Below are 12,528 nucleotides of genomic sequence, written 5' to 3' on the forward strand. Positions count from 1 at the left end.
TCTGTCAATTCATTTCTCTGTCATATTTTCACACATGCATGCTGCATTCAATTTTTACTGCAATTTGCTAACTGTTTTTACACTCTGTCTAAATTACACTGTTTCAGCGGCCGTGAAGCAGCGATAAAACCGGGTTAGCTGCAGGAATGTCTCGGGGTCTATATCCCGTCGTTTATCTCGATCGGTTCGTATACAAAGCATATTTCCTTTAATACTCGTTTCGTATATAACTAGTCAATTATTAAAATATCGCAGTGTTCTCTCTTGCATATCGTTTCTTTTTTTTTCCGCTTCAATCTCGTCTCTTTTCTTCGTGCCTTTGGTTCTTTCTGCGTCACGCAAAATACATTTCACATATTCATATCGGGTTTGAAATTTCTGCGATCGAAACATCCAGATCACCCTGTACGTATGCAAAAGTACTCGTGCACGTGTTGTACAAACGTATAATAGTATACAGATGTGCATGAACTTGCCGAGTGCCTAAGAGAGAGCCTTATTATTACCAATTTAATAAACGCGGCGTTTGCAGAGAGGATTTGATTAGACTTAATTATACTCGATAACAAAATAGTTGGCAATCAACCGTCAGCCGTATTCTCTATATCGTATATCGTATTGTGCATGTACTTTCTTTTTTCCAACAATAGCGTTGTTCGTTCAATGCTGTATTATATATAGGACGAAAATTGAATGGGCTATACGTTTCAATGAAGAATAAAGGAAGATAAATTGTGCGATTTTTGTTTGTTCGTTCAAGTCAGTTGTATATTTCAAAACAGAATCTCTTATCACTCGGGAACGTTTTTGCGTTCGATATATTCGATATTTTATTCTCTCGAAATGAATATAAATGCATAGTGTAAAAATGGGTTCCGACATGGAGTCGGAATGTTTACATTTTGTGGTCGGTTTTTCGGAAACTTTCTCTCGTTGCACAGAGTAAAGCGCTTCGTGATTCAATGCAATTGGGAAAGCGGGCGGTGGGGGTAAGCGAGTGTCGACGGGGTGGGGGAAGCTCGGCTGTCAGTTCGCTGCGCGACTTCGAACCAGCATCACCTCCGTCTTACGGGTAAAACGTTCTCCTATAACGTCATAAAATCGCCCAACCGCCCATTTTTCTCTCTTCGTACGATAATGAATTAGTGAAGTTCCAACAACTGTTCAACTTTCCTGAAGTATCATCCTTCAAAATTTCGTCATCGGGATTTACGTGTTCTAATTGCTTTCTCTGCTTTGTTTTTCTTCTTCTTCTTCACTTTCTCTGTATTTTTTTATTTTTTTCTCTTCCTTTCATTACCAAGTTTTCTTATCTCTTTCTCTCTTGACGTATGCAACCCAGCTGCACCGTTCCCGTTCCTTATGTAGGTGTAAGTATATGTACATACATACGTGCATGCAAGAATGTCTAGATATCGTTAATACATCATAACATAGGACTGGTGTTTTGGATTCGAACAAAAGAGAGAAGTTTGAATGGCGACGCAGCGAGAACGGAAAGAGAAAGAAGGGTTATAATGACATTAATTTCAGCCCAAGCATCATCCCTACCGCCTGTCTGTACCGCTGCTTGAATGTGGACGAGAGTCGAGTCGAGTCGAGTCGAGTTGTTGGTGCAGGTCGGAATACTTGGTCGTTTCTCTTTCTATTTTATTCCCATGCCGCGCATACGCATACTAGATATCAGACCTCGTCGTCTTCTTTACCATTCTCGAGATTCACCCGACACATTTTCGTATTCTTCTATTCGTTTTTTCTTTTGTTATTTATTTATTTTTTTTTTTCTTTTTTCTTTTTTCTTTTTTCCATCGAAACGTTTTTCCATTTGTACTTCACCCTATCAAATTTCTCCTCTAATACGCGCAGCCACCCTCCCTCTCTCTCTCTCTACCTCTCTTTGTCTCTCCCTGGGACTATACTTCTCGTTTTCTTACTCTTTTCTCGTTTTTCTTCCCAGCACGTTTTTTTTTTCTGCCCATCTCTCCAATCCACTTCAATGTGTCCCAGAGTTAGAAGCTCGGTCCTTCGTTGCCGGGAAAACAGGCTCTGCTACTGGGGTTGAAACGCGTCGTCGCAGAGTCCTCGTCTTTCGGGAATGGGGGATGAGTTATGGGGGCAAACTCCGTCGGTATGTAGTCACGTACGTGTCCCGGGGATCGATCGATTTTCCCAGACACCGTTGCATTGAGAAACAGACGCCATCCAGCTTCACTCTCTCTCTCTCTCTTTGTTCCTTTACACCAAACAACCGTATACCAAAGATCGTTTCTTGTATCGGCTTGTGTCCTCTGGAACTCATTGCCTACCTCAATTCGCGAATCATCTTCCGTGAATGTCTTTAGGCTAAAACTTAGGGAATATTTGGCCAGCAATACTGTTTAATTGCTAACTGATGCCACCTTTGCCTAATTTAATGTAATTTAATATGTTGATACTTAATGCATAACTCATACATATATATATATAATATATATATATATATATATATGTATATATATATGCTTTGTAGGATTAGCTTTTAGCTGACTAGTTTTGGTAAGGTTCCTCTGATTAGCGTAGTCTATTTAACAAGCGCAGATTTAATTTAAATATTTTTTATATATTGCAATATGTTTATTTTTTATTTTTATTTTTATTTTATTTTATTCTTATTTCATTTTATTTTATTTTTATTTTATTTCATTTTATTTTATTTATTTTTCTTCTTTCACCGAGAGCCGCACATAGTCAGCGCATTTGTGTTGTCCTTAGGGGGCATATTGCTCCATTTTAATTCTCTCTCTCTCTCTCTCTCTCCGCGTGTGTCACGCTGCGGGTACAGCTCGACATGCGTGTAAAATACACTCTTGCACGCGATAGGTACGTATTCTAATCTACCGTTCGGTCAATAGAACATTCTGACGGTGAACCTGTACCGTAACGGGACTCTGGCAAATACGCTTAATGCTCCAGCTATGTATACCTGCGTATATACGTATGTATACATACAGTTTAGATACATACCTTTATACACATGTGCTGATTGATGCAGTAAATCGCTCGCATATGATATGTTCTATGTATGAACCTATCGTATGCGGTCCGCATATATGTTTAATTAATGAGACGTGTGACGCGCAATCGGGTCTTATGTATTATATCTTGATACACACGTATACATATATATATGTAATGTATATGTATATTGCACTTTTGTAGCGGACTGAAATTCAACCATATATCCAACTTTTACGAACGTGATCTACCTTTTTTTTCTTTCTCTTTCTTGAAAGACAATACTTACCTTCTTTTCTCGCAATTTTTAATTATTAATTTTTTTTTTTTTTTTGGTTTCTTCGGTCATTCAACTTTTTGAAAAGAAATTTAATCGTTTGTATAAAAATCTTAATCTTTGTTACTAATATTTGTTGAAGAAATCTATCGCACTTACGAATAGATATTGCTTATAGGTATACACCACAAACATTAAAGTGTGGATCTATGCTCGTGTTAACTCGTATGTAACGAAGTGATTTTGTACCTGCATGCATTCGGAAATTACTTACGGATTATAAAATAACCCGAAGCTCTAAACAGAAATTGATCATAGTTTGACAAACATTGCTCGCTACTCTCGGTAAAATAATAAAAAAAAGTAACTTGTTGGTAATTGTTCTAAATAATGTACTTGAGAAGCGTAATTATACGGTAGGTATCTAAATTGTTGAATTACGATGGAAAATTACGTTTCATCAGCATTTTCTACAGTGATCTGAAATCCAGCAACCATGATAATTTAATCGATTATATCATTATCTTAATTACGGCATGCGTTCCGTCAGCATCCGGCGCCTAAACTTCTCGAATATTGTTCTAGAACGGAAAACTCGTTAATCTTATCACGAAAAACTTTTCAAGCGATCCTTTTGTTCGAAGTTCGATCGCGATATGCTATATATATGGGTCAGTCCATGTCAAATCGACCAATGGTTGTACTCGACCCCTCTTGTTTTGGATGAAATTTGGTCACAAGTTTTCATTCATCATACAAAGAAGCTCTGCCAAAGGAAAAAAATTAAAAATTTTTTTTCAAAAGTTATGCAACTTTTAAAATTCCACTATTTTTCCTGTTTTTTAAACTTATATTTCAAAGATCTCAGAAACTATTATAATTACTCCAATGATCTGAGATAGATTTTCAAAGGGATACTCGAAGCTACCAAAAAAAATTTTTTTGAAAAAATGTTTCAAAAAATCGTTTTTTTTGCAGAATTTTGAAATTTACAACATTGTAAAAATCGATGACCGCCATTAAATTTTTCCCGCCAATTTTTTTCTGGAGTACCTCTAACTGATCTCAAAAGAATCTGAAATTTTTGAGATGGGGTTTTTTTTCTTTCAAAAGATATAAATTTTTGAATTTTGAAAAAAGAAAATTTTTTTTTCTTCGGCACTGACTGAATAAAACAACAATAAATTCACTTGTAATTTTCATAGACTATATATATATATATAAGATGCCAATACCATGTAAGATAATTTTGTACAAAATTAGTACGAATCGTTAAATTCGTACGTAGATCAATTTGTGCAAAGTTTGTTGAAGAAAATTTTGTCCTGGAATTTGTTTGATTTATCGTTTAACTTACGAACGTTCGGAACCTCGATCACATCGATCGAGTCCGTTTCGTGCATGAAACGATTCCCAAGAATTCCCGTCTCCGTATTATTCCGTAGGGCGGAGAGCCGCCGAGCTTCTACTGTAGAACATTGACATGAAGCTCACATCGCCGCGAAACTGAATTCGCGAACGTCGCAAGTTCGCGGGTCGCGGTGGATACATTTAAGTGTGCGAAAGAAAGTACGTCTGCATATTCGCAGGCATGCGACACGCGTTAAGGCCGATCAATCGGCTGGACCGTCCGTATCAAAAGTTAGGAGAAGATGAGAAACCGTTGAAAAAATCTCCACTCCATTTTATACCCACGCCAGTGACGATGAACGCGAATGAATCAACATCTCCGATATGTAATTGCAAGTTTCGTTGAACGATTGTCAAATAAATTGTGGGGATTTGGCATAGAGAGAAGAAATGAGCGGTGAAAACATTCTGATTTGATAGGAAAGAATAAAAAATCACCAGAGTTGAATTATTTAGCACGTTCTCATGAAAAAAAAAAATTTTTAAAAACCACAATTTTTTCAAATTTTTGCTTCAATCAGCGCAGATCAGACATTGCTTTGCTTCTTCAATCGGTTCCGTTCCCGCGTTCCAACTTTCTATTCGGACGGTGTAAGCTCATTCATCCAAAGTTCGCTCGGCGCTGATCGCGACACCTGTAGGCGTGGCTCTTCGGCTCGTCGGAGGTTTGCGGAGGTGAAACGTGTACTAGGATGTTCGACACAGCACGTGTCCTGGCTCCCAAGTCCGAGCTTCGACTCGGCCCGTATAATACTTACTTGCTTACTTACTTACGTCGTCGAGTCGTGACAGCGAACGAGGAAGGCGGTATAACCACATTATAAACGCCCGACGAGCGGCTACGGAATATCTATAAACGTAGTTTACAACAGCAGCAGCTACTACCTGACCGGGAAAATCGCATAGCCTTTCCCCTACGCAACCTCACCCACCCACCACCTACCGACTACCTTCTCCGCGGTGTCGTACACGCGTTATTTTACGCCCCGATCAATACCTAAAACCGGCGTCTTAATAGTTTCCACGATACATGTCCACCTCTACGTATCGCACTCCCGGAACAATACTGAATTAAGTCTAAAAATCCCAAAATCGACTTTTTTATTCAGTTCAATAGAGAATTTTTTTCCGCATATACCGCAAACACGGTCATATTTTGGGATTCTTAGACTTAATTCGGTATTGTTCCGGGGGTGCGATATATGTACATAAACCCCCGATGTTCTTCTCACGTATGTTAGCTTATAACATCAAAACTACCGAACCGATTTTGATTATTCTTATTTCTGTGGATAGCTACAACGTATGTCCAGAGCTTGGACTTTATTTCATCACAATCGGAACAATGATTTTGGAAATGTAACGATGTTTTTAACCCAACTTGGAACTCTTACAGATAGAGGGTTGAGTTAGGTTATGTTAGGTTACGTTATGTTAGGTTAAGTTAGGTTAGGTTAGGTTAGGTGATGTCAATTTACATTCAAATATTCTCATCGTTAAGTAAGATTGTTTTATCTGAATAGAATTTCGATTTTATTACGTCAAATTTGGATGCGGGCGGAGCAGCGACGGTTTGCTAGTACAAACATGACATACACAGCTGGTATATGTTCAGGGTGTACCGTTTTGAGTCAAATCGTTGAATGTTTCGGTAAATTTTACAGGTTTCACAGGAAAATTTGTTACGGATGAAAGTTTTACGGTTTTGAGATAGAGATGAAACGGTGCTGCCAAAAATTTCCTCAACAATTATAATAGTCAGGAGAGGTCAGCATAACCTTAAAATTAGGTTTTTTTTTGGAATAAGATCGTATAGCTGGCCTTGATACTGCAACTTTTTTTTTGCCCTTATCTTCCAAAGTTCAAGAGTTATAACGTGTATGATACTCTCAAGCCTGAAGAAGCTTTTCACTAAAAACAGACTCATCTTAGCTGTTGGAAGAATTTTTTTGTTTCCGTCATTTTGAAACGGGTATATTAAGTATTCGATTGTTGTACGTTTAGTGATGGTAACTAGTGCGTTGCATTTGATTGAACTGTAAAACAGTCGAAAATAAAAAAAAAAAAAAAAAAAAAAAAAAAACTTCATGCAAATCAGGGTATCAATTCTGTCCAGGAGGTTGAAATTTCTAGCATGAATTTGGCGAGGAAGAAATTCAAAACGACGCGGTTTATCGGTATGAGAAAAAGTCGAAAGACGAGGAGAACAAAATTGTTTCGCCGCGGTGTTGAAAAGTCACGCAAGACGCCTCGTGATTTATTCGAATCCCCTTCTCATCTTTCGTAATAATAATCCGAGTCAATGTTCTGCTCGTTTCCGCGCCACCCGCTTTGATTAAACATCAATTTGCCCACCCGCACCTGTTGTGCAAACGATTCCTATACCTGCAACACGGGTCTTACGTATGTTATATAGCACAACGTTGCCTGTCTCGCAGCTTCGATGCATTAATAATAATTGACGAAAGACGTGGGGAAATAAAAAAAAAAAAAGAAAAAAAGAAAAGAAAACGAGGCGAAAAAGTAAGAAAAAATCGACAAACTGCGATCGATCAGTTCACGCAACCGCGCCATCTGTTAGGCACGTACGTGAACGTTATATCTATGCATATATGTATGTATGCATGTATGCACATATGTAACTGCGTAGCGGAGAACGCGTCCGTCTCTACACCGTGTAAATTCAATTGCCCTAATAACCGGTTTTTATCCGAAGGTATTATACACGTATATTCGAAGGACTGGTTTATCTTGAGAAAATTTTTTCTTTTTTTTTTATTTGTCTCTCTCTCTCTCTCTCTCTCCCCCTCTCTTTGATAAACGCAGTTTCGTTTATGTGCTGATGTTAAATCAATTCGTCGGTTATACATTATATGTATATATGTATACATGTACATTATACGTGGCTTGAAATTTACACATATGTATATCTGCGTGCATTCGAAGTAAAAGTTGTTTTTCTACCATGTATTAAGGTATAATATTGGTCGTCTTATTGACAGATCAAAGATCGTTGAAAATTGGGAAATTTGTTGTAGGATAACTTTCTTTACAATGGTCTAACAATCTTCGAGATAAAATTGTTGGCACAAAGTGTATGAGATTTGTCGAATTGTTTAACTGTTATCACTGATAACAAAGACAAACAAAAATAAACGGATGAAAAAATAGTAAAACGACAAATATTTACGATCAATATTCTCTTTATTGTGCATGTCCATACAGATAGGCATAACAAATACTAGGAACAATAATCATCGTAAATAGGTTTCTTGTATATATGCATATGTTCTTGACGATATTGTGTTGTGTATTTCATTTTGCTGTTTTTGTTTTTGATTTTTGCGTAAAAATTGTGTGCGTGTGTGTGTGTATTTATATGAAGAAATGAATAAACGGAGACTTTGAAATTGTATTGAAAGTGAATAAATTGATACGTGGTTATTGTTTGTGACGCTTTTTTATTTATTTATTTCGCATTCTATAGTTAATATCACTTTCGACTTTTTGTCAATAAAAGAGGTGTATCCATCATTTATAGCGTGATTTGGGATTTTTACCGCACCGTCACGTCGTAGCATCCGTCGAAACGTGAGAGAAATTCGTACGTCGAAAAATAAAATTGAAAAAAAAAAAAAAAAAATTACCAACGTAAAATTATGGTGTAACGTCAACTGAACAGAAAATTGCAGAAAGTCTACAATAAACTTGAGCCATTGAAATATGTAACTACGGTATGCACCGTATGCACTGGAAGATTGCGTAAAAGGATAACGGGTACGAAATGCATTCGACACGTTAGGCTATAAATAAGAAACCCACTGCAGTTCAGTTCCGGCCGAAACTGTAGGTCGAAAAAAGTGAACGAATCTTTGCGCCTGTACAATTAACTCTACCGCCAACTTCCGGCTTTTCTTCTAAAATCAAAATTAAAAAAAAAAAAAAAAAACCTCGAAAGGCTGCAAATATCTAACAATACTTGTGCGGTACCATACTCCGTAGGTAAAAATCCGTCAATCCGTTTTCTTCGTACCTACACGAGACTCGAGAGGCCATTGAATCACGCTCGAGTTGTTATCTTGAAAGTAAGAAAAAATTAAATAAAATAAAAATTTCTCGGGCAAAACCGGAAGTGAAACGCGCTAACGTACATCATTACTCGTGAGCACACGACAAGCTTGTACGTATATTTAATACGTACACTAGGTCGCAGTGATTCCGAGATAGATATTTTTTTCAATCACTCGGTAAGTTTGGCAACGTAAAATCAAGCCGCAGCAGCAGCGCCGGCCGACCGCGAAACTGCCTCATCTTTACGAACGTTACACAACCGACGACGGTAGAGTTTCATATATTTTTTATTTTTTTTCTGGTTAGATTTAATGGTCATGGGTTCAAACTACTGATATCCTCGGTATCCTTGGCGCGAGTCGATCAGAAGCAGACGAAATTGGCACCAGCGCTCCGATAGCCCGACTGGATCTAACTAATCACGTGGTTCACTGTGTACGTAATTGGTTAACGTGACTAAATCTTTTGCCGATAAGCTATCACCCACGTAACCAGTCAGTTTGACTTCGGGTATTGCAGCGCTAGTGTCGATTTATGGGCTTTCTAGTCGGCACAATCTTCCGTGTGCCGGAAGCATAGGAGTCCACCCATCCAGTTGGTACAGAGATCAGTGGTTCGAACAGGCTCAATCTTTGTAAACACGACACAACCCGTGACTCACGAACTTCGTATTCTCAATTTACATTCTACGTCCGTGGGTAATGTTACGTTTACAAGAGATCGACCCTTTTCCGCGACTCGCCGGCGGTGTCGCCGCGGGCTAATTCCGCGTTGCCAACGCAACCGACCGGTCGAATCACCGGTACCAAGTGTACGCGAGAATGGAAAGAAAACGACGAGGGAGGCAAATGCGTCGACTCGAAGAAGAAGCCTCTGGTTCCAGTGAGTGAGGTCAGCTGTGGGCGCCGCCGATGGGCCAACGATGCAGCGGCAGCGGCAGACGTCAATCCCCGAGGTTCGAAGAGTGGCCCGCATAGCCGCGGCGGAGTCTCGTTGTCGGGAATTCGGAGCGGCAAGCCGCGAACTGCGTCGCGACGCCTCCGACTCGAGTCTCGACTCCCGAGGCGCATCGTTGATCGCATCGAGCCGATCGAGCAGTCGCGCGCGGACCGCGGAACGGAGAGTATCTGCTTTTCTGCCCGCGCTTTCGCGGCCTCTCGTTCTGCTATCCCTCGACCCGAAAGACGACAAGCGAGAGTTTTTAATCTACGTACGACTGACCGATGCCAGAATAGAAAAAGCGAGGGTTCCTACGCTGCTCGAGATCTTTGCTGTTACACTCTCGCACTCTTCGTGCCGTCTTTCTATTAGTTTTTTTAATCGTTGAATTGCCGTTTTTGCTTGCTTCGGTTTCGTTGCAATTTCGTTTGAAAACAAAACTTGTTAACAAACATGTGCCTGCGGGTATTGCATTCGTCTACAAATCTGTGACTCTTTATGTTGTATTGATGAAAAATTGATTAACCGCGTTTCTACCACGTCAGAAAGGAGTATTAAGGTAGTAATAATAATAATAATAACAACACCGTCATTTTCACCGCGAATCGACGGGGGTGGACGTACTCCGCGAAGGGCGACGAGAGCCACGTTATTCCGTTCTGCGTAGCACGAACTGAAATCTCGTTCCGTTGGAAACTTGCATGGAATTTATTTGTTCGGTTAACACTGATGCGAGAAGGTAGCGATTCAATAGGTCGTTGGTTATCGTATTTCGAAGATTTTGTTCGTTTTCCGGAATCGATTCTCTAATCGTGTACTTAATTACAACGAGCTCTCGTTCGGTCAGTACGTACATGCGTATGTAAAACAACAGTAAGGCGGAGAGTTTAATATCGTAAATAGGTGCTTGTCTACGCTTTTACCGCAGTGAACAGTGCGTAATTGTGTCTGTGATGTGTATGTGTGTGTGTGTGTGTCAAGTGTTATCACATATGCATTAATGTAAAGGGTATGGGCAACGCAAAGTGAGCAGCAAGTGAGATCAACGAGAAAAGAAAGAGAGAAACGTTATCCGTTGTGTTAATAATACGCGAGGAACAATCTGGACGGTTGTAATAAATTGCGACGCGGGACGGGAGGAAAACAATCCAATTTCGTACAATTGGTGTGTGTGTCCACATAGCTCATGTACGCCAAAGGTATGCATATGAATACGACGATATGTCAAGTAAGTTGAAATTTCGTTGCATCTCACGCGCAGCCGGACGGTAAACAAAAACCGAAAGTTGTTTTACCGGATGCAACGAATTGTCATTACGGTCAACCCTTTCGGACCGACGTTACCGGTGGATGGTAACAACGAAACACGCGTGTTCGTTGACGCGTATATCTCAAGATATTCCCCGAAACAAGCGAGGAGCGATTGCATATTTCGCCTGCGTCTGCGGGGGAACTCCCGAATCGAAGACACGTGAGGGAGAATCGAACGGCGGGATCGAATTTTGTTTCGAATTTCCTCCCTCCGTTCTTCGTACTTGCTTCGTCGAAAGGTGCGCGCAGATTGAAATTTTGTCGCCGCATGCCGACGATGCGAATCGGGGGGCGTTTGTCGTTCGGCTCTCTTTATTACACCTTTGGACCCACCGACACACACGTTATATTGCAAACACACGTGAGAGCGATTCCGACGGCGGGCGCGCGCGCGATGACCCGTCCTGACATTTTTAGAAAGGCGTCTCAAGGTGATCTCGCTTGTTTTTTAAACTCTGTAATAGTCTCGCTGCGGCTACGGCCGCTTAGCTCGACACTCCGCGGTTTCACGAACGCACGCGTGCATCTATTTCTCGTCGCCGCGCATCGTGTGCACGTAGTATCTGCCTACGTATAACGTGGGTATGTTCAAATCGTTCCTTCTTTCACGTCTTACGATTCGTATTTTTTTTAACAAACGGCGGCTGAGAACCAGGTGTGCGTGTCTGCATCCACCTCGTCGTTTGTTTGTACCTCCGTCGTTTGTTATTTAGGCGCGAAATCGCCGCGCGACGTCCGATGTGTGCTGATCCCGATTCGCCAGCTGCGCATGCGCGCGCATTTCATATCTTGGCTTTGTTTTAATACGCGCGAAAAAAAAAAAACACCTGCCGATGAAAATTGGATGAAAAATATTTGAAACATGTACGAACCACTTGTAGGAGACGATCGAATTTCGCGTGTGCGCGTGGCTGGAACGGCGATTCTTAAATATTATGTAATATTCGCTGGTCTACAAAAGTTTTGCTTTCTACCGCAACTAGTGTTAAGGTACACGTCATTTTTATTTTCCGAATTTTTAACAGCATTACGACGCAATGTATGTTTGAAACTATTGGCTCATTTTGAAAATTTATTTTCTCGGTGTATGTAACTACTCGACATTGTAAAATACAAGTATATATTGGAGTGTTTCAAAAAAACCGACTATTTTTTTTTTTTTCTCGAAGAACATTGAAAAATCTTCCGAGTGTCCCTCAAACATCGAACCGTTTGAAATAATGATGTTATTAATTTATAAATGCTACAAAACTAACTCATATCACTTAAATAGTATTAAATAGCATTTATACTTGAATAGCATTTTATGGTTTATCGAATATCAGACAATCCTGAAATAACTATTCGTTAATTTGATTACGAGATGGGCAAACCTTAGGAACTCATTATATTTATATGATCGTAATCTAAAATGAATTTTCTCAGAATTGAAGAAAAATTACAATGAAATTGTATAACGAAGCTTGGATATTGATGTTTCATTTTAAATCGTTTTAAAATGGTTCATTATCTAATTTCATCCCACA

General features: G+C 39.7%; 1 protein-coding gene across 8 annotated transcripts in view; it reads left to right on the plus strand.

Moving 5' to 3' along the window:
* Positions 1 to 12,528, plus strand: part of LOC107227081 (solute carrier organic anion transporter family member 74D) — a 96,206-nt gene that overhangs the window by 39,526 nt on the left and 44,152 nt on the right. The window contains exons 1-2 of one of the 8 annotated variants that reach the window (XM_046732693.1): positions 9,760 to 10,594; positions 10,700 to 10,890. The exons of 1 other annotated variant lie outside the window; for it this stretch is intronic. The gene's annotated coding sequence lies outside the window, so the exon portion shown is untranslated. Of the gene's footprint in view, positions 1 to 107; positions 185 to 9,755; positions 10,891 to 11,563; positions 11,585 to 11,970; positions 11,993 to 12,528 lie in introns of those variants that run through there. 6 more of the 8 variants (XM_046732694.1, XM_046732695.1, XR_006903039.1 and 3 more) reach the window with 6 other exon arrangements.

The sequence above is a fragment of the Neodiprion lecontei genome, chromosome 2 (assembly GCF_021901455.1).
Source record: "Neodiprion lecontei isolate iyNeoLeco1 chromosome 2, iyNeoLeco1.1, whole genome shotgun sequence".
NCBI lineage: Eukaryota > Metazoa > Arthropoda > Insecta > Hymenoptera > Diprionidae > Neodiprion > Neodiprion lecontei.